This window comes from Panthera pardus, unplaced genomic scaffold (genome assembly GCF_024362965.1).
Source record: "Panthera pardus isolate Hobbes unplaced genomic scaffold, ASM2436296v1 HiC_scaffold_17, whole genome shotgun sequence".
In the NCBI taxonomy this organism is placed as follows: Eukaryota; Metazoa; Chordata; class Mammalia; order Carnivora; family Felidae; genus Panthera; species Panthera pardus.
Window position 1 is genome coordinate 147838281 of NW_026526732.1, and position 22683 is coordinate 147860963.

The 22683-nt window shown below is 40.6% G+C and overlaps 1 long non-coding RNA gene and 1 pseudogene across 2 annotated transcripts in view; both read left to right on the top strand.

The window, feature by feature from the left end:
- LOC128777747 (uncharacterized) overlaps positions 1-21902 on the top strand; it is a 28656-nt gene extending 6754 nt beyond the window's left edge. Inside the window, exons 2-4 of one of the 2 annotated variants that reach the window (XR_008423100.1) lie at positions 5283-5451; positions 21141-21234; positions 21626-21902. This is a non-coding gene — a long non-coding RNA (uncharacterized LOC128777747). Of the gene's footprint in view, positions 1-5282; positions 5452-20260; positions 20353-21140; positions 21235-21625 lie in introns of those variants that run through there. The other variant, XR_008423099.1, reaches the window with a different exon arrangement.
- Positions 3443-4506, top strand: LOC109271441 (diphthine methyl ester synthase-like; annotated as a pseudogene).
- Positions 21903-22683: the final 781 nt, after the last annotated feature.

Consider the following 22683-nt stretch of genomic DNA (forward strand, 5'->3'; position numbering starts at 1 on the left):
CAGGTGCCCCAGTACTGACACCTCTTAAAGTAATATTCCAATTTAAGAATTTGGTTTAAGGAAATAATAAAAAATGCGCACAAAAATTTACAAAAGTAAAGTGCTGTAAACAACCAAAGTTTCCACTAGTGGATAATTACTAAACAGAAGATGACAAAACTATGATGCAAATTTAATTTACAAATATTGATAATAACACATATATACATATATATGTGTGTGTGTATGTATGTATACACACACACACACACACACACACACACACACACATACATATAGTATACTTATCAGGGACAGTGTGCCTTCTATGTGTGCTGCTGCTGGTGATTCAATCCTGAGCCCTAACTCACCTAGCCCTGCCCTCAGGGAACTTAGAGTCAATTGAAGAGACTCACCTTAAACACACAGCCATACCATTCAGTGTACAACTGTAAAATGAGATGAACTCTAAGGAAGAAAAGCATTTGAGAACATGTGGAACATCATGCAGCCACTGCGAGTAGTGATTCTGGAGACTCTACAGTAACAAGTGTGGCATAAAAACAAATGATACATTTTTGGGAATGCAAGCTGGTGCAGCCACTCCGGAAAACAGTATGGAGGTTCCTCAAAAAAACTAAAAATAGAACTACCCTACGACCCTGCAATTTTACTACTAGGCATTTATCCACAGGATAGAGGTGGGCTGTTTTGAAGGGACACATGCACCCCCATGTTGATAGCAGCACTTTCAACAATAGGCAAAGTATGGAAAGAGCCCAAATATCCATCGATGGATGAATGGATAAATAAAATGTGATACACACACACACACACACACACACACACACACACAATGGAGTATGACTCAGGAATGAAAAAGAATGAAATCTTGCCATTTGCAACTGCGTGAATGGAACTGGAGGGTATTATGCTAAGTGAAATTAGTCAAAGAAAGACAAAAATCATATGACTTCACTCATATGAGGACTTTAAGAGACAAAACAGATGAACATAAGGGAAGGGAAATAAAATAATATAAAAAACAGGGAGGGGGACAAAACAGAAGAGACTCATAAATATGGAGAACAAACTGAGGGTTACGAGAGGGGTTGTGGGAGGGGGGATGGGCTAAATGGGTCAGGGGCACTAAGGAATCTACTCCTGAAATCATTGTTGCACTAGATGCTAACTAATTTGGACGTAAATTTTAGAAAATAAAAAATAAAATTAAAAAAATTAAAAAAATAAATGATACATTTTAAAAGACCTTCAACCTTGGTTCAGATCACTTGTCACTGTTACAAGTGACAGTGATATCTTACGGGAAGTGTTGCAAGAAAAGAATTTCATTGACATGAAGTCTTTCAGTGCAGCTTAGGTACAGGTTATAGGTACAGGTACAAGTATGGGTACAGGTACAGATATAGGTACAGACAGTATGTATCAAGTACTATCAAGTACAATGGGCCAACATTTGGCCAAGGGGAAGAAGCTTTTCCAAAATTATTTTTGGCATGCTCTGTTTCTAGTTAAAGTGTAACTACCATTTTATTTTATGTTTTTAATTTATTTTTTAAAGTTTATGTATTTTTGAGAGAGGAGAGGGGCAGAGAGAGAGAGAGAGAGAGAGAGAGAGAGAGAGAGAATCCCAAGCAGGCTCCGCACTGTCAGCCAGAGCCCGATGTGGGGCTTGATTCATGAACCGTGAGATCATGACCTGAGCTGAAATCAAGAGTCTGACACTCAACCAACTAAGCCACCCAGGCACCCCTCATTTTATTATTTATTTATTTACTTTTCCGTTTCATTTTAAAAAGTGGGATAAAATCAGGCAGCCTCTGGGATAGGCTATTTCTAACTCCAGAAATTATAACCTACAATTGAAGGCTTTGATGATAGGCTTTTTATGAAAGGAAATTGCATTTGTCAAGACTATTTGTTATAGCAAATTGTGTTCGTTTACTTCATGTTGAAACTATATTTGTTATGTGAAATTACATTTGTACATTCACCTTATATTGATAGCCTCCTGTTTGAGACCTTGCTGATTTTGTTACAATTAATCAAATCTGCATATTATCTTGCCAAGTTAGATTCCAAATCTAGAGTATCCCTCCTTGTTAGTTATTCAAGTAAAAAAAAAAAAGGTATTATAGCACATTTGCTTTCAGAAACACATCACTTCATCTGGATCCTCCACAAAGGAGAGCATTTATGATTTAAGGTGAGTGAAGAAGTCTGCCTCCCCTGGGGGGACTTGTATATACACTACATTCAAAATTGCGTTTTGGAAAAAAGAGGATGCATAAGAAAAAGAGTGAGGAAAAATAATCAAAATGCAAAACTTTTCACTACATTTTCAAATGTCATGTAACATGGCTATAATACCTAGGTATGAAAAATTCTTTTAAAAAGATTTCCCTGAGACTGAGAATTAAATCTGCCCCCCAGGCCCCCCAAGGATCCACTGAAATGTTGAGATGTTTCTGTGGACACAAAGATTGGATGGGGAACATTGGAAAATTCCTGTTTGCATTTTTCTACCCAAAAACTAATAGAGATTTTTAGTCCACGTGGTAACTATTTCTCCGGTGACTTTCCAGTTCTCAAAAAGATAAGAGAGCTCCTGACATTAACTACAAACAGATGGCTGGATTCTCTCTGGCCATCTCATCTTTCTCCCTACTCTCCCAGACTATCCAAACACAGCTAACAGCACAGGTTTGGAAGAGGAGGGGAAATGAGATTGGGGATGAGAATGCCCACGGGACATTGGGCATGAGGGAATCTTCAGAGGCCAGGCATCATCCAGGTTTCACCTCACACTGCTACGGGAATGTTCTTTTTAACCATGTGTCCGGATCACAGAATTCCACTACTATAAACCGTATTCAATGAACGTTCTAGAGAGTTTCTCATAAAGGAAATTTTCATATCCAGACTGGGAAATAACTGGTCACTTAAGTAGGCCAGAGGTTGGGTTAGATGAAAGAAATGTGGCTTTCTATATTTTACTGTCATTTCTTTGATGGGAAATGCAAGTTGGTCAATAAAAAGGGAGTGAATGCATACAATCCCTCCCTGGAGATACGAAGACCTCCCTCTCCAGTCTCCAGTCCCCATTGCCAAAGAGGCATCACTCACCCTCCATCTGCAGGGGTAAGCCTCCCAAGAGACAGCCACTCCCTGAGTAAGGTCCATTATCACACTGAAAAGCAATGTCAACGATCCAGGGAAGATACACCCTTTAGATCTAAGGAATCATCTTCTTTTCTTTGGTCAGTGCTCCTCAGAAAAAATTAGTCATAAAAGAAAAAAAAAAAAAAGGTGCTACTACCCTTAATAACATTTTGCTTCATTTTTTATCTAGAATACAAATTCAGTGTAAGAAGCGCTCCCATCAGTAACTGCTTCTTTGGAAAGGCAACAGTTAGTGGTCTCCCTCCCCCTGGATTTTGAAATGTGTTAACTGATTAGCTTGGGCCTGGGAGATGCCAAGAATCATCAACACCCAAGGGCCTGGAAGTTGTAAGACGCTGCAGCTGAGTGTATCTGGAAGCCTATGCCTGAGTCCTGACAGTAGGGAAGAAAGGCCCTGGAAGAGTTTTATGGAAGAAAATTGATTCTTGCTTATAGAGAAGAAGTGGAACAAGAAGCAGATAATATTTTGAAGGATGCTGAGATCAGCGATTCCCTGTGGTTGATGATCCATTTGGGGCTACAACACACAGTGATCTCATTCTGAGAGCAACAAAACTGGGAATCTCTCATCAAGTTATTCAAAATGCTCTCATAATAGATGCTTAGGCTGCTGTTTTGTAGTTAGGTTTACAGTTGTATAAATTGGGAGAGCCAGGTTCTATCGTTTCCCGGACAGGCACTTGGACACTGGAAAGCTTTTTTGACAAAGTGAAGAACAGACAAAATGGCACACATGCGTCGTGCTTACTAGATATTGAAATAAAGGAGTAGTCTTTGGAACATCTAATCGAAGGAAGACTTACAAACCTCCTTGGTGTATGAATGAAAATCAAGCAGCCCAGCAACTTCCGGAGATTGTTCAGAATCAAAGAATATGAGAAGAATCAGCAGCCACCAAGGAGACACTGTGTTAGCTTAGCCAGGGTTGGAGCTAAGGACCAGAAAATTGCAGCCAGCACTTGCAGCAAACATGCGCTATGAACTTGGAAGGACCATTTCACTCCTTACTTATCACAGGAGACAACATGCGTCTGTTGGAGATGGAGATGCTAAGCCTGTTTTCCATATGGGAAAACGGCCCAGAATCCCCAAGCATTGATGGGCTCCGAACATTGACATTTTTTATTGTTAGATGGTTGATTTCAGTCATACATGCCTGTACACGTGTTTGTATAACACACTGAACAGTTCTTTTGGTTTATTTAATAAGTTTAAAACAAATGACCAAGAAGAAAGATGTTGACTCAACAACTAAAACAAAACAAAACAAAAAGAGAATACTTTTTTAAAAAAATTTTTTAACGTTTATTTATTTGAGACAGAGAGAGACAGAGCATGAATGGGGGAGGGTCAGAGAGGGAGACACAGAATGTGAAACAGGCTCCAGGCTCTGAGCTGTCAGCACAGAGCCCGACGCGGGGCTCGAACTCAGGGACTGTGAGATCATGACCTGAGCCGAAGTCTGCCGCTTAACCGACTGAGCCACCCAGGCGCCCCAAGAGAATACTTTTTTACAGCATGGAGCCAGGGGCCCTGTGTGGGACGCTGGGCACACAGCAGTGAACAGGACAGACATGGTCCCTGCCTTTTTTGAAGTACTCACCCCAGTGAGGAGTACAGATAGACCAGCAGATAAGAGAGGCAATGACAAAAATTAAGAGATCACAGATGTGATATACTCAGCACAGCATGTACAATGGTACGCATTTTCTTCCCTTTGGATGCCGGAATCTTGAGAGCAGTAAGTGCAATGTAAAATGCATTCACCTTGAGAATTGTATTTAGCTTTTTGATGTTTTCCAAATCTAGTGAGCCCTTGGCTAATTAAAAAGAGGCTTCCCTTCTTCAAAGAAAAATTCATATCTGATCTTATATTTGCTTTATAAAGAAGCCCTTCCCTATGTTTTTCTGCCACCACGGCTTAAATGGTCCAGTGTGCTGCCCATGCCCGCGTGGCCAGACGTCTCCAGGGCAAATCCGGCTACAAAGCGTTTTTTAATTTCTCAGAAGTGCAATGTGCTCCCTCACATCCGGGCCTTCCCATTTAAAGCTTAAAATGATTTTTTTCTCCCTTCCCTTCCTTCCTCTTTCAAAATGAGGAGCTCTCCGTCTGACAGCCGCCGCGCCGCCACCCCGGAGGCCAGCCCCGCTCAGCCTATCGAGCTGGCCAGGCTCGGCAACGTGCTGGGTGGCACCGGCTCCCGGGGACAGTGCACGCAGGTGCGCGTGGAGGTCACGGATCGCAGGAGCAGTTCCACCCTCCACAAGGTGAGAGGCCTTGGGCGCGAGGGCCAAGTGCTCACCCTGTCTGAGCGAGAGGCTGCGCTGAACTTGTGGCTGGGTCCTGGATGTCTGGGAGGACCACTTGGCCCACAAGGGTGGTTTGCGATTAATAAAGCGTTTATAGTGTTTAAAAAGGCGGGGGGAGGGGACGCCTGGGTGGCTTAGTCGGTTGAGCGTCTGACTTTAGCTCAGGTCATGATCTCACAGTTTGTGAGTTCGAGCCCTGCGTCAGGCTTTGTGCTGATAGCTCAGAACCTGGAACCTGCTTCGGATTCCGTGTGTCCCTCTCTCTCTGCCCCTCCCCTGCTCACACTCTGTCTGTCTCTCTCTCTCTCAAAAAATAAATGAACATTGAAAAAAAATTTAAAAAAAAAACCAAGAAATAAGTAGAAAACCACATAGCACAGCCATAGTGAACCTCACGGAATCACCACCCCCTTATTCAACACTAACTATTTGTCCTGTTGTTTTTGTTTTTTTTTTTATAAGTAAAATACTACAGACTCAGTTGATGCCCCTGTGTACTCCTTCCAGACAGCCCTCCTCTCTCCTCAGAGGTAACCTCTAGCCTGAATGTGATGATTGCCAGGCCCGCAAATTATTTTGTACCATTACTGTATTTTTATGGGTCTGTGAGAACATACAGCATTTTAACGTGTTCAAACTGCATTTACTTAGTTGCTAACACATTACAGTTTAGTTTCATCTTCACATCACATTTTATGTACAAGTGATTTCAAAACTTTTTTGATCACAGGTTTTCATTTTCACGTGAAACATAACAGAGGATTGAGCAAGGTCTTGCTGGAGACGTTTCAGTGCAAATATTTTTTTTTTTTGCATTCTGTGGCAATTGTAAAATATCACAGAAAGGAAACACAAGTTTCTTTTTTAAGATAATCTGGTGGATAGGTTTCAACAAGAAACCCATAAATATGGTTTTGCCAAAGTCCAAACAGGCTGTACGTGCCTTGAGCATTTTTCTTGAACTGGTTGGGGCCAGAATTTATTTTGCTATATTTGAATAGATGATATAATTGCATGATTCAAAATTTAAGAGAGGCAAAGGATGTATGTTAAAAGTCTACCAACCACTTCATCCCTCACCACACACTTCCCATCTCTGAAGGCAATGAATGTTTTTAATTTCCAAACTATTTAAGTGGGAGTGTGTATTAAATGGGAGGACATTTAAATGGGACACTCTAGGTGTCCCGGTGCAGCTTGCCTGCTTTTTCCTATCAACCTTATATTTTTGAGATTTATATATTTTGAAACATGTCGACCCAGATGACTCATTTTATCTGTTCCATAACAGTGCTGTCCAGTAGAACTTTCTGCAATGATGGAAATGTTCTATATCTGCACTGTCCAATATGGTACCACTACTGAGCACTTGAAGCATCCGAATGCAGCTAATGTGATTGAGGAACTGAATTCAAACTTTGAAATTTAAAACATAGAATTCATTTGAATCAATTTAAATTTATAATTTTTAAATTTAAAACTTTATTATTTTTTTTAATTTTTTTTTAATGTTTACTCATTTTAGAGACAGAGAGAGACACAGCATGAATGGGGGAAGGTCAGAGAGAGAGGGAGACACAGAATCTGAAACAGGCTCCAGGCTCTGAGCTGTCAGCACAGAGCCCGATGTGGGGCTCAAACTCACAGACCGCGAGATCACGACCTGAGCCGAAGTCGGTTGCCCAACCGACTGAGCCACCCAGGCGCCCCTATAATTTTTAAATTTAAATGTAAAGAGTCCCATGTGGCTTGTGGCTACCATATTGAACAGCACAGCAGTATAATATTCAATTTTACAAATATATCACAGACCATGTATCATTGTTTCGCTTATGGATATTAAAGTTATTTCCACCTTATTGGGGCGCCTGAGTGGCTCAGTCAGTTGAGCGTTCGACTTTGGCTCAGGTCACGATCTCACGATCCGTGAGTTTGAGCCCTGCATTGGGCTCTGTGCTGACAGCTCAGAGCCTGGAGCCTGCTCCGGATTCTGTGTCTCCCTCTCTCTGCCCCTCCCCCACTCATGCGCGCGCGCTCTCTCTCTCTCTCTCTCAAAAATAAATAAACTTTAAAAAAATGGCATAAACCATGTAGACCTATCAGACATTTATTACAAAAAATAATTTCCACCTTATTGCTATATAAAATAATGCTGCAATAAACATACTTCTGTATAACTTCTTGTGCAAATGTGGGAGAATTTGGGTGTAAGTCTATAAGTGGAGGGGCACCTGGTGGCTCAGTCCACTAAGTGTCCAACTGCAGCTCAGTTCATGATCTCATGGTTTGTGAGTTCGAGCTCTGTGCTGATGGCTCAGAGCCTGCAGCCTGCTTTGGATTCTGTGTGTCTCTCTCTCTGCCCCTCCTCTGCTCGAGCTCTGTCTCTCTCTCTCAAAAGTAAATAAACATTTTTTTAAAAGTGTATAAATGATATTGTGTTATCACCTCCACTAGAAATTGCCAAATGGTCTCCACATTGGTTTTTCCAGTTTACTCTCTGACCCAATGTAAGAGGGTCCTTATTGCCCCATAGTCTCACATTTGATATTACCAGACTTATCTTTGCCAATCTGATGGATGTGAAGTGTTATCTTGTTATTTTCATTGGCAGTTTTTGTTTCTTCTTCTTTGAGGAATTGTCTTTTGTCCTGTCTTCACTTTTCCTGTGGGGTTTATTGTCTTTTTCATATTGATTTGTGGAAGCTCTCTATAAATTCTAGATAGTAATTCTTCTTGGTTATATGCCTATATATGACGTCTACATTAATGCACCTTTTATTATTAATTTTTGGAATAGAAATATATTCACATGTATTTCAAAAGGCACACAAAGATAACCAGGGTTCTTCAAAAAGTTAAATATAGAATTACCATATGACTAAAAAAGATTCTCTCCTTGACCAAACTCTAGCCAGGTGTCTCTAAACCCTTTCAATCTAGACCTATAAAGACTTAAACAAATGCTAACATCGTTTCTAACAGCTCAAGACCACATCCTTACAATGACCCTTGACCCCCTTAAAGCACCTGCCTGAGAAAACTTAAGGCTGCAGAAGAATTTACTGTTTGTTCCAGCCGATGCCTGAAGGTAGGGCCCCTGTCTCTCAGCCTCTTTGGGGGGGTAGAAGCCTAACCTGGATAAGCACCAGTTAATAAACCCAAATGGATTTCACAGGGACCAACTCCCCCACTTCCTGCTTTTTGTAATTTTTCACTTCCCTGACTCTACAAAGTTGCCCCTCACCCCCCTCCCTATTCCCTCATTCTCCCTTTAAAATGCCCAGTTACCTCTGTACGAATCAAAGTTGAGTTTCATGCATGTGGGACTCTTTTCTCTACTGCAGTAGTATCTTACTGACTAAAATCTGTCCTTACCACTTTAAGTAGCGCCCAGCTTTGTTTATTCTTGATATGAGCCAGCAATTTTACCCAAGAAATAAAAGCATATGTACACACAGAAAGCTGTACAAGAATGTTTATAGCAGCGATTTTTCTAATAGCCAAAAAGGTGGAAACAGCCCAAGTGTCCATCAACTGATGAATGGATAAGCACGTTATGATACATACATAGAATGGAATAGTAAGTATTCAGCCATAAAAAAAGGAATGTAGTACAGATACATGCTACTTTGATGAACGCTGAATTATGCTAAGTCTAAGAAACCAGATACAAAAGGTCAAATTGTGTGATTCCTTTTTATACGATATATATATATAGGCAAATCCATAGAGACAGAATGCAAAATAAACTTACAAAAGGTGGTGGAGGGGTGCCCTCTGGCTGTCTCAGTCAGTCGAATGTCTGGCTCTTGATTTTGGCTCAGGTCACAATCTCAGGGTTTGCAAGATCCAAAAGCACTGTGTAGGGCTATGTGCTGACAGCTCTCTCTGCCTCTCCCTTACTCGTGTGTGCATGTGCGTGCTCTCTCTCTCTTTCTCTCTCTCTCTCAAAATAAATAAATAAACTTAAAACAAAAAACAGAGTAGAGGTTACAGGGTGATGAAGTCAAGGGGAATGTGATTACTTAATGGACAGGAAGCGTGTTTATGGGGTGATGAAAAATCTTTGAAATTAGAGAAAGGTAGTGGTTACATTAACATTGTGAATATACTAAATACCACTAAACTGTACACTTGAAAATGATTAACTGTATGCTATTTGAATTTCACTTTTTAAAAAAAAGTAACCAATAAAAAGTCTCCCTCATTATCCTATTGCTTGGCTACTCTGTAAACCCTTCTCAGAGGTAACCAATGTTTTGTTGTTAATTTGTTTTTCAAAACTCCACGTATAATGACTTTTATTTCTTTTTTTTTAAAGATTTATTTTTAAGTGATCTCTACACCCAACGTGGGGCTTGAACTAACAACCCCAAGATCAGGAGTCACATGCTCTTTCAACTGAGCCAGCCAGGCGCCCCAGAAGTTTTAAATTTTAACATAGACAAATTTATCAATTTTTTCCCTTTGGACTTGTGCTTTTCAAGTATCTTATGCAGAAATTCCATCTTATCCCAATATTCTACTGCCCTACATTTTTCTCTGAAAGTTTAAAATTTTTGCTTTATGCATTTAGGACTTTAATCCAGTTGGGCCTCCTTTCTCTGTATGAAATGAGATAGAAATCTAGTTTTATTTTATTTTATTTTATTTTATTTTATTTTATTTTATTTTAAGAAAGAGTGCATAAGTGAGTGAGGGGCAGAGAGAGAGAGAGAGAGAAAGAGAGAGAAGCAGGGTTCACTCAAAGTGGGGTTCATGCTCACCCGATGCGGGACTTGAACTCATGAACCGTGAGATCATGACCTGAGCTGAAGTCAGATGCTTAACTGACTGAGCCACCTAGGTGCCCCTTTATTTTATTTTTTTATATGGAAAACCAATTGTCTCAGTGCATTTTATCGAATACTCAATCCCATCCCAGAACAAGGACAACTTACCTATGTCAGTATTAGATGTCCATACATATGCATAATTATTGTTAAGCTTTCTTTTCTGCTCCATTGCCCTATGAGTTTATCCCTGTATCAGTACCCAACTATTTTAATTACTAAATAATTGCCATAATTCTTTTTTAGTGTTTATTTATTATTTATTTATTTTTAAAATTTATTAATTTAGTTTGAGAGAGAGAGAGCTGAAGAGGTACAGAGAAAGGGAGGGAGAGAGAATCCCAACCAGGCTCTGTGCCATCAGCACAGAGCCTGATGCGGGACTTGATCTCACAACCAGAGATCGTGACCTGAGCTGAAATCAAGAATCCCATGCTTAACGAACTACGCCACCCAGGCGCCCCGCCATAATTCTTGATATATGGTAAGGCACATATCTTGTGATATCTAGTTGTTCTTGGCTCTTTGTTCATCCATATAAATTTTGGAATCAGCTTGTGACATCCAGAAAAACTATTACTAGGGATTTTTATTAGAATTGCATTAGATTTACAGATTACTTTGGGGAAAGTTGACACTATTGTAATATTAAGTCTTCTCATCCAAAAACATGGTATGACTTTCTGTTTATTTAGGTCTGCTTTAGCACATTTCAATAAAATGATATAATTTTTCTCAGAAATTTCTTGAACATTTTTGTTTGATTTATCCCTAGTTACTTTCAAATCTTTATTGTATTGTAAAGGGCTTTTATAAAATTATATTTTCTTACTAATCTGCCACTTGTATAAAGAAAACCAGTTTTTTTGCTTATTAATCTCATATCCAGTAACATTTCTAAGGTTTCCTATCAATTCTAATAGTGTGTTGGGTTTTCTATGTAGACAATAAAATCCCTATAAATAATACAATAATATTTATGGGGTTTCCCCCCTTTTTAATTGTCAGGTTAGCAGTACACACACAGCTGGGTTAGATTTACACACACACACACACACACACACACACACACAGCTGGGCTAGATTTACAAAAATCTTGTTTAGGATTTTCCCAACTATGTTAGTGAGATTAGCCTATAGTTTTCCTATCTTATACTGTCTTTGTCTAATGTTAACAAAGTTATATTGAGCATTATAAAATAATTTGAAAATGTACTCTCTTTTTTCTCTTCCCTGGGAAAGTGTATGCTGTTTTTGTTTTAATGTCGGTTATAACCCTGTATCCAAGTAATAATCTCATGGAGTGTTTTTTCTACCTTCAAATAATTTGTACAAAACAGTGAGCCCCTTGGCCCCACACTCTTTAATTTTTTTTTCTTTTTTAATAATCTCTATGCCCAAGGTGGGGCTTGAACTCGTTAGTCAGAGATCAAGAGTCACATGCTCTACCCGCTGAGCTAGCTAGGCGCCCTAATTAAAAAAAAATATTTTTAAGGCCCAGGGCGCCTGGTTGGCTCAGTTAATTAACCGTCAGACTCTTGATTTCACTTCAGGTCATGAGCTCACAGTCGTGGGATCAAGCCCCGAGTCAGGCTCCACGCTGAGTGTGGAGCCTGCTTGAGATTCATTCTCTCTCTCTCTCTCTCTCTCTCTGTCAATCCTTCTTTCTCTCTGCCCCTCCCCCACTCTCACACACACACTCTCTCTCTCAAAATAAATAAACATTAAAAAAAATTTTAAGTCTCCTCACTCTTTTACTGGGCTAATTTCTATTCATCCTTCAGTTTTCACCGTGAACTTCATATCCTCAGGAAGCTCTTTACTGCGTCACATGAGATTAGCTGTCCCTGTTCCATATCCCTCATAGCACATTTTATTTGTTCTATCATAACTCACTTCACATTTCATTGTAATGTTTCACTAAATGTTAATATTTTCAGCTGGGCCACAAGCTGCTTGAAGGCAGGGACCCTGTGCTTCGCACACTGATGGCACAAAGTTGACCATCAATATTTGTTGAGTGATTAAGTGAATGAGTAAAAGAAATAGCCTCAAAATGGGACTTGAATCAAGTTATTCTTGGATATGGGCAAATTTGAGCTCCCTGCGAAGGCCTTCTGCTTCAGAACAAGTAAAAGAACTAAGAAACACCACGGCACCAGCTATGGAAGCAGAGGCCTATGGAAGGAGGTGGATGCCCCACCCTGGTCCCTCTGTGCAGAAGCCCAGTATAAAAAAAGTGATGGGGACAGAGATGTGTCAGCACCAGGGACCGCATTATCACTGGAGTTCTGTTAGAATCCTGGGCATTCATTGTGCCACCTGAGAGCCAAGTGCTATGTAGGGTTATGGGGAAGACCCTGGAGGTACTCTCACAGACAAGAAGCTGGGGCTTGGACAGGGCTAGACTTCTCTTAATAGGAGGAGGAGTCCCTCAAAATATCAGTTTAAATTATATATATATAATATATATAAAACTTATAAGTTATATATATATATATTATATATATAAGTTATATATATTATATATATAATTTACACTGATATATATATATGTGTATATATATATATATAATTTAAACTGATATATATATAGATATAGATAGATCAGATATCTGATATATATATATATATATTCACACACACACACACACACACGCACATATATATATACGTATATATATATCTGATAACTGATCTATCTATCTTGTACTGTGTGACAAAATTGTATCCAGGCCTGAGAAATTAAATTATACTTTCAGAATTACCAAATCCTGTCAAGACAGGCATGTTTCAATGGCTTCTGTGGGGCCCTAGGGAAACTTGCCTAACACGTCCTCACCCCTCTGACTCATGCTCAGTGACTATCATGTTTATTCTGCATCTGTACCTCAGCAGTAAGAAGTTCCTTGGACAGAGGTATGAGAAATCTACTCACTGGAAAGACATGATATCATGGGTATTCTAGCTGATCTGTCTCACATGACTTTGACTAATATCAGGTAGACCTTTGAGCTTCAATAACTCTAAATACACTGGCCAACAGATCTTTGGGCTTGCAGGGAGGTTCATCAGGCCCTGATCCTATATTGTGGCTGATCCTATATTGTGGTTTGTTCATTCATTCAGTAAACCTTCATGAACACCTACTGTGTGGGATACAATTGTTGGGTCAGTTCCTGGTATCTACCTAGAGAGGTATTTCCATGTGGCCCAGAAATTTTGATCTATAGAATAGATTTGAAGACTGATGGCTTAGACTTGCTATTTGCCAAATTTCCTTTTCATTGTTTCAAAGCAGAAGAGGGGGATGAAGGGAGCAGGTGCTTGAGGGGGCTTATTTTAAGTGTGTAGGTTGATTAAATTGTTGAGTGAGGTCACCATCACCTAACATCTCTTCCTGCATAAAACTCAGAGAAACCTCAGGACTAGCCCTACATCTGAGTATCCTCTGGTGCCTGGCCCTGACTCTTCTCTGAGTTGTGTGGCTACAGGGCCAGATCAAAGCCATGTTGGTATTTTTAACTGCTATGCCCAGACTTTCTGCTTTTTCACCATGGAAGCATTTAACTCCATTACCCGTTGAATCAGCTGACATGTATCTAAGAGACTTCAGCCTCACACAAGACTTGGAGGGCAAGGTATCATAGTAAAGTAAAAGCATGTGCTCTGTAGACAAAGCTTGGGTTCAAATCCAACCTCCAGCATTTACTTCTCTAGGCCTCAAGGAAAAATAGAGTTAATAAGAGTCTAACCAGTTTTGGTTAGGATACACTCAGCTGCAACTGACAGAAAACTCAACTAACAGTATAGATATTAACTCATTTCATATTAAAAAAAGGTCTGGAGGTACGTGGCTGGTAAACACCTTAAACTGTGTCATCCAAGACCTAGGCTTTCCTCATCCTGCTCCATCATGCTTGGTATGCTGGCTCCTTGGGCCCTCTGTGATTCTCCACTGATTCTCTTTGCACACGGGAAACTTTGCTCCTAGAATTCACACATCATTTTGGAAATATTACTGCTTGGGAGTGAGGGGTGGGCAGGGAACAGTGGTCCTCTGGCAGTTTCGATTGTTATTCCCAATTCTCTGCCTCCCCTTTATTTAAGTATACTTCCATGCCTTTTGCTATGTGACTTTCCTTGGGCCAATAGAATGCCATAGAACATGATACAAACATATACTTTAAATGTGCTTTTGTGATTTGACTTTTCTTCTTACACTCCTGTGATGTGTTAAGAGAAGAGCAAATTCCAGACATGCACTGCCCCTCCAGCTTGGGTCCCAGATTAAATAACTGAACATAACCAGAAGTCTGAAGCCCTACTACTCCCTGTCAAGCCCAACTTGGATAAGTCAAACCATAGCCAACTTCTACCACCAAAAGCATGAAAATAGGTGGTTTTTGTTATAAGCCATTGAGATCTTGGAGTTGTTTGTTACACAACAAAAACTGACTATTGCAGTCCATTTTGAGGGTCCCACCAATGTCTAACCTCCTTAATAGGATCAATTATCTTATATTACAACTCAGAATGTGAGGAGAAATAGTTTATCTATAAGCAATGTGGTCTTTCTTACAAACTTCATCCACTGGGTGGCATTAAAAGCTGTAGTTGTTCCAGTGCAATACCACAGAATAAACAGGCTGTTCAGATATTTTTAAATCTATCTAGGTAAAAATGCTCAGAGTCTCAGATTTCTCAGAGGTCTTGCCTCTTCCCAGGCTTTTTTCCAAGTAGCTGTGAGAGTGCTTGGAGAGAGAGAAGAGGCTTAAGTGATCTCGTCGGGAATGGGTGTATGAGGAGAATTGGGGTCCTTGTGCTCTCAATGTGTCCTTTGGCTCCTCTGGTTTATTGGCCAATATGCACTTGGTCATTCTCCCCCTGCTGGCCTTTGGCTAAAGTCAGCACTTACAGTATCTCACATGTCTTTCTTTCTTTTTTTTTTTTTAAGTTTATTTATTTTTGAAAGAGAGAGAGCATGAGTGGAGGAGGAGCAAAGAGAGAGGAGACAGAGAATCCCAAGCAGGCTCTGTGCTGTCAGCACAGAGCCCAATGTGGGGCTCAAACTCATGAACTGCCAGATCATGACCTGAGCCGAAATCAGGGGTCAGACACTTAATGGGCTGAGCCACCCAAGTGCCCCCTCACATGGCTTTCTTGACTAGGTCTGACTTCAACCTCCCCATAGCTCTGCAAAGCCCAGTGGACCCCTTGAATTTTGACATGTCCTCCATCCAGGCTCTGACCCAAACTACATGCCTCTGTTTCCTGTTTGGATCTTCCTGCCATACCATTCTCCATGGCATGCCCATGGCTCTCAACTGAATACTCATCACTGGAGGACTAGAAGTACAAACTAGACCCTATCTCTCTGACAGTTTACCCTGATTTGTCCATTTATCTACATTGGGCACAAGTTTGTGCCAACTTCAATGATTTCTTCTCTTTTCTGGATATTTCTGAAGCCATTCCCACAAAAGCAAGTTAAGCCTCTTTGATTCTTATCTCACTCTCACCTTCTAGCTATCTTCTTCAATGTCCAAGAAAGGAAAGGGCAGGCTTCTCTTTTATTCCTTTGATATCATATCCTTGGCTTCCTGGCCCACTTCCTAAGTCCCACTTCAGAAGACAGAAGTTCATTCTGGAAACAATCCTTTGATATAGGTGTTATCATCATCGTCATGAGTAGATGGGGAAATCAGAGACAATAGACTAAATTACCCCTACTTTGGTGGAGATTTGAATCTAGTTTTGTATCTTGATCTTGTTAAATGGGAGCTAAGTGAATATAGAAAATTATTTCTCTCACAGAGTCCAGTTTTCAAGCCTATTGTTTTGCTGGAAAAAAACTATTTTGAATTTCAATAATGCATATTAGCTCTTTTCTTCTTAGTATTCCTCCTGAAACAATCTTAATCTCCTCACAAACAGATTGATGCCATAACCAAATAAGAAGGAGGTCATTTCCTTGCTAAGTGCAAAGGGAAAAACACATTAATAGTTTCTAAGGATCTAAGTCAATGGCAAAACTAGAGCTGGAATTCTCCCTACTCTGAAGTCCAGGGAATTTTTGGCTAGTCCTTTGTGGTCATGCACACGTGTCAGTGTGTGTATGCATGTGTGTGAGTATGTGTGCATATGCGTGACAATGTTGAGAAAAATCAGGTCTTCAATTATTCTTTTAAAGAGGTTTTCTTATGTCATGAGTCGTTGGCTTTTAAAGCCCCAAAGAAAAAATTTGACTCATTTGTAATCGGTGTTGTATTATCATTCTTTCTTGAGATAAAACCAGAACCCTTGTTTTCTGTGATGAGCATAGGGATGGGGATTACAGAAAATATAGGGTAATAGGTTACTATTTTAAAAGTCTAGTATCTCTAGGATCTAAGTCAATGGCAATGGAGAGAAGAGAGGGCAGTGATGGTCCTGACCAACTACCACTGAGCTGTCTAGCCCTTTCGCTTTTCTTCGACCTCCTTGAGTCATAACTCTGGCTCCAATAACTTACGAATGCAGCAAAATGAAGCCAAGATATTTTTGAGCCTTAACCATATGCCCAGCAGTATGTTATGTACTTTCATATACATTACCTCTTTTATTCTCAAGGCAATCCTTCAGGATAGGTATTAACATTCTCGCTTTTCAATGATGAGGGAGCACAGACTGAAAGAGGTTGAATAACTTCTCCAAAGCCCCACAGCTAAACCATGAAAGAGGTGGGATTCAAGCCCTGTCTGCTATGGTTACTAATCTCACCTCCTTTCCTTATATTAAGGTACTTCTTGAGAGAATGTACCAGCACCACATGAGGAGGATTCTGTAAAGATGAGTATTTTCCTTCTTGCAGGAGTTTATTTTTAAAATGTTTTTCTTTCTTGCAGGAGTTTATTTTTAAAATGTAACCTGGCTTTATGGTGGTAGAACAGTCTCAGAACTGTTTGTATCAATTTGCCATTTAAGTTTAAAGTAAAAGACTGGTTAATGATAACAATGAATCATAAAACCTTCAGAAGGAAAGGAGGTTTTATGGACCATTTGTGTGTGTGTGTGTGTGTGTGTGTGTGTGTGTGTGGCAGTTTTAAGTTACTCATTTTTAAAGTCAGTACTTTTTAATGGAAACAACTTGACCAAAAATCTGTCACAGAATTTTGAGACCCATTAAAACAAAATTTTAATGAGAAAAAAAAAACCCAAAAAACTTATGTTGGCTTCATTTATTTATTAAAAATTTTTTTTGATATTTATTTATTTTTGAGACAGAGCCCAAGCAGGCGAGGGACAGAGGGAGAGGGAGACACAGAATCGAAGCAGGCTCCAGGTTCTGAGTTGTCAGCACAGAACCCAACGTGGGGCTCAAACCCACGAACTGGGAGATCATGACCTGAGCTGAAGTCAGACGCTTAACCGACTGAGCCACCCAGGCACCCCAACCTGGCTTTAAAGGCATCAGGGGTGCCTGGATGGCTCACTTGGTTGAGCGTCCGACTTCAGCTCAGGTCGTGGTCTCACTACTCATGAGTTCGAGCCCCAGTCAGGTTCTGTGCTGACAGCTCAGAGCCTGGAGACTGCTTTGGATTCTGTGTCTCCCTCTCTCTTCCCCTCCCCCACTCATGCGCTCTCTCTCTCTCTCTCTCTCTCTCTCTCTCTCAAAAATAAATAAACATTAAGAAAAAATAAACCAAAGGCATCAGATCGGGGCGCCTGAGTGGCTTAGTCAGTTGAGCACCTGACTCTTGATTTTGGCTCAGGTCATGATCCTGGGGTCATGGGATCGAGGCCCAAGTTGGCTCCACACTGAATGTAGAGACTGCTTAAGATTCTCTGTCTCTTCCTCTGCCCTTCTTCCCTGCTTGAGTTCTCTCTCTCTAAAATAAAAATAAATAAGGGCACCTGGGTGGCTCAGTCAATTAAGCATCTGCCTTTGTCTCAAGTCATGATCTCATGGTTTGTGAGATCTGGCTCTGCGCTGACCCCCCGTGAGCCTGCTTGGGATTCTCTCTCTGCCCGCCTCTCTCTGCCCTTCCCCCAATCACATATGCAAGCTCTCTCTCTCTCTCTCTCAGAATAAATAAACTTAAAAAATAAAATATAAGTAAGTAAGTAAATAAATAAAATACAGGCATCAGATTTAAGCCACTGCCAAAAAATATCACAAGTGGAAGAGGCCCCAGCTCCCTTGCCATGGGTTAAAGGGAGCTCATACTGGGATCCGTAAAAAGCCACCCAATCTGAAGGTAGTGTTTGGGGGCATTTCCCACTCTTGTCTTTAAGTTTAGGTTTTTGAAACCAACGGTGAGTAAAGGAGAAAATGCCTAAGCTCAAATCTTTTTTAGAGATTTTATAAAAATTCCAAGGACACCTGGGTGGCTCAGTCAATTGAGCATCCGACTCTTGATTTCGGCTCAAGTCATGATCTCAAGCCTCATGTCGGGCAATGTGCTGACAGTGCAGAACCTGCTTGGGATTCTCACTCGCCTTCTCTCTCTGCTCCTCCCTCCCTCCCCCCCTACTCTAAAAATAAAGAAACTTAAAAAAATTCTAAAATGCATATTTTTCTTCCAGACCAGTATATGCTTTTTCTTTAACTCTTTTTGCCATTTTCTTTAGCTCTTTTTGAGCACAGTCTCCATGTCATGACATCTTGATGGGTAGAGGCAGTCCCTCAAACATCAAGAACCCGAAGTTCTTCTGGTTCAGTCTGGTGACCTATCGACGCATAACAAACTGCACCAAAACTCGATGTCTTAAAACAGTCGCCGCTTTACTGTTTCTCACAACACATGGGTCAGGAATTCTGGCAGGTCGTAGCTGGCTTCTGATTCATGTGATGCCCGCTGGCGCTGGAATGGCCCCGAGGGCTTCTTCACTCACAGGTCTTGAGCCTCAGCTGGCAAGGCTCAAGTGGCCAGGGGATGACTGCAATTGCTCAACTGGTGTCATACATCTGAAGCCTCAGTTCTCATTGTTGCTGGCTTCCTCAGTTCTTTGTTGTGAAATCTCAGGTCCTCTCCCTCTCTGTGTGGCCTTTCCACACAGTCACTCCAGCAGGGTAGAAAGACTTCTTACCTGGAGACTCAAAGTTCCCAGGAGAGCAAAAATGAAAACTACCAGGGTTTCTTTAGGCTTAGGCTCAGAACTGGCTCATAGTCCCATCCACTGTAGCCTATTGGCTACACAAGGTTGTGAATACTGCGAGGCATCCATTAGGGGTCACCGATACAGCAGACCACCATAGGTCTCAACCTATATCAGCCAGTCCTGCAGAAAGTTCTCTTCCCTATTTGTTTTGTTTTAATTTTTTTAAAGTTTATTTATTTTTATTATTAATTTTTGAGAAAGAGAGAGAGAGAGAGTGCAAGCCAGGAGGGCAGAGATAGAGGGAGAGAGAATCCCAAGCAGTCTCCGAGCTCTCAGGGCGGAGCCCAAGGAGGGGCTTGAAATCACAAACTGTGAGATCATGACCTGAGCCGAAACCAAGAGGTAGATGCTTAACTGACTGAGCCACCCAGGCGCCCCTCTTCCCTGTTTGTTTGTTTGGTTTTTTTTCTAGATGAGCCCACAAGAGGCCTTACATGTGTTTGTAAATATCAGCTGTAGCCTTCATGAAGTATCTGCCGTGTTCCTCCTCTCCTATTCTGATTCAACACTCATAGTTCTCAAAGCTGCTTAAGGAAGCTTTGCTGTTACCGGAACTGATATCCTACAGAAGAAGCCATCAGCCAGTCCTCAGATTACCACATTAACGTGTGACAAACTGGGACAATAGGCCCCACAGCAGTAGGACTTGTGTCTGGAGTCCCCGATATCTCTCAGGAAACAGCTCCTTCTACTGATGAGCCTGGATCTATTAACCACTGGCACTCACACTTGTACTAGGGCCCAGGGTGGTGGTGAGCAGACATCACATCCTCCTTTTCTCTTTCTCGTAGATACAAAGCAAAAAGCCAATCAATGCTCTCAAGCTTCTAAAGCAATAAAGGCAGAAAGTTGAAGGGGAAGACTGTCTTCACCAGCCAGGCAAGATGCCCTGTCACTCAAATAACTTTGTGACAATCTCTTTCTGAGAAGTTACCAATGTGGAGTTTTCCCAGTTGATTAGAAGTAAAATGTCACATTGTCTGTGATAAAATAGCAGGTTATAAAAGGACACAGAAGGAATTCTGGTAAGGCATTCTTTTTAATGACCGAAATCACACAGTGAGGAGAATAGAAAAGGAGACAGAAGCAACAAAATGTTGGAAATTGGAAAGCTGCAAGGCAAATGGTAACTAATTTAGTAGATTAGAGAAAGCTGGGGAAAACCGAGCAGCAACCACATTTACATCAAAGAAGCTGCAAAAGGAATTAGTGACACAAATCACCTCTGGAGGTGAGTATGGGGCTGAAAACAGAACGTTTAGCTGGAAGTCTACTTAAGAAGCAGCTGAACCCCAAATACCCCTCCTCTGACAGCAGGTATATGACTTCTCCTCCCAAACTAGCAGAAGTCTGAGCATTTATATCCCAGAAGGTACCAATTAAAGAGTTTCTAGACTGGAGGACACCAGATGGCGAGGGTGTCATTCTAAAATGGGAGGATTGGGGTGCCTGGGCGGCTCAGTCGGTTAAGCGTCCAACTTTGGCTCGACTCAGGTCATGATCTCACAGTTTGTGAGTTCAAGCCCATGTTGGGCTCTGTGCTGACAGCTCAGAGCCTGGAGCCTGTTTCTGATTCTGTCTCCCTCTCTCTCTGCCCCTCCCCCACTTGTGCTCTGTCTCTGTGTCTCAAAAAATAAATAAGTAAATGTTTAAATTTTTTTTTTTAAAAAGGGAATTTCATTCAGAAGAAGGATAGACTCCTTAACGTATTTGAAGAAATTGAGAAGAAATATGCACTGGGGGATATTTGAACATTGAATTCATGGTAAGAAGGTAGAAATAATTCACAAAAAGGCAATTATTAGGTCAAGGGGAAATGAGAGGTTATGCAGCAAGTAATGTTTGTGCAGTGGTAATAGGTTAACAGTGAATATCCATTTAACCAAAATGAACTATGTTGGACTGACCCGGGGATGAGAAATGGGCAGATAAGGCCCAGTAGGGGGTGGGTGTCATTTTCGATAACAAGCCCTGTTGAAGTATTTAAACTGTGTGCATGAATGACTTTGATAAAATATAATAATATTATGAAATTAATACCAAAATATACATAAATAAAGACAGGAACTCTAAACAGGAAAGGAGATGAAAGCAGGGATCAGTGGCCTGTTCTTTGTAAAAAGTCTCATAAAATTATTCGACTTTTTGTTTTTCAGCATCTTCATTGAAAACTTTTTATGGAAGCATGTAACTTGCGTACCCAAAGGGTACATATCATAAACATACAACTTGATATTTTTCACAAAAATGAACACAGCCTTGTAACTACCTTCCAGAGAAAGACATGGAAGATTCCAGAATATTCCCTCATGGGATGGCTTCATCTACCCCCTTCCGATCGCTACCCACAAGGGTAATCCTTTTCCGTTTCTAACGTGTAGATTCATGTTGACCGTTTTGTATTTTATATAAATGGAGTCATACAGTATGTCACCTTTTGTGTTTGATTTCTCTCATTCAACATTACGTCGATGAGATTCATCTGCGTTGTTGCGTGGCCCTGTAGTTCACTCCCCTGTCCCTTTGTGACAATATAACACAATTTATCCATTCTACTGTTAATGGCATCTGTCTAGTTTCGAATATGGAGCTACTACGAGGAGTGCTACTATGAACATTTTAGTAAATGTTTTTGGTAGACATTGTATACACACTCTTGTGGGCGGTATTTTTGGATACCGCCTGACAATTTTCCAAAGTAGTTGTACCGATTTTACCTTTACATCAATAGTGTGTGAGTGTCCCAGTTGCTCCACATCCTTGCCAACACTTGCTGTCATTAATCTTTTTCATTTGAGTCCTTCTGGGGATATGTCGTGGCATCATGTTGTGGCTTTAATTAGAATTTCTCTGACAACTAATGAAGTTGAGTACTTTTTCATAAGTTTATTGGCCATTGAATATCAGCTTTCATGAAATGTCTCTCCAAGTTGTTTGCTCAGTTTTGTATTGTGTATTTCTGTCTTTTTCCAACTGATTTGTAGAAATTCTTCATCTATTTTCATATTGGTCTTCTGTTGCCTGTATGTATTATGAATATTTTCTCTCACTCTATTGGTTACCTATTTTCTTTTTGAACTATGTTGCACAAATAAAAGCAAGATCCGAATTATATGCCCCCTACAAGAAACACATCAAATATAAATCCATATCTGAGTTAAAAATAAAAGTATGCAAAAAGATATACATGCAAACACTAATCAAAAGAAAGAAG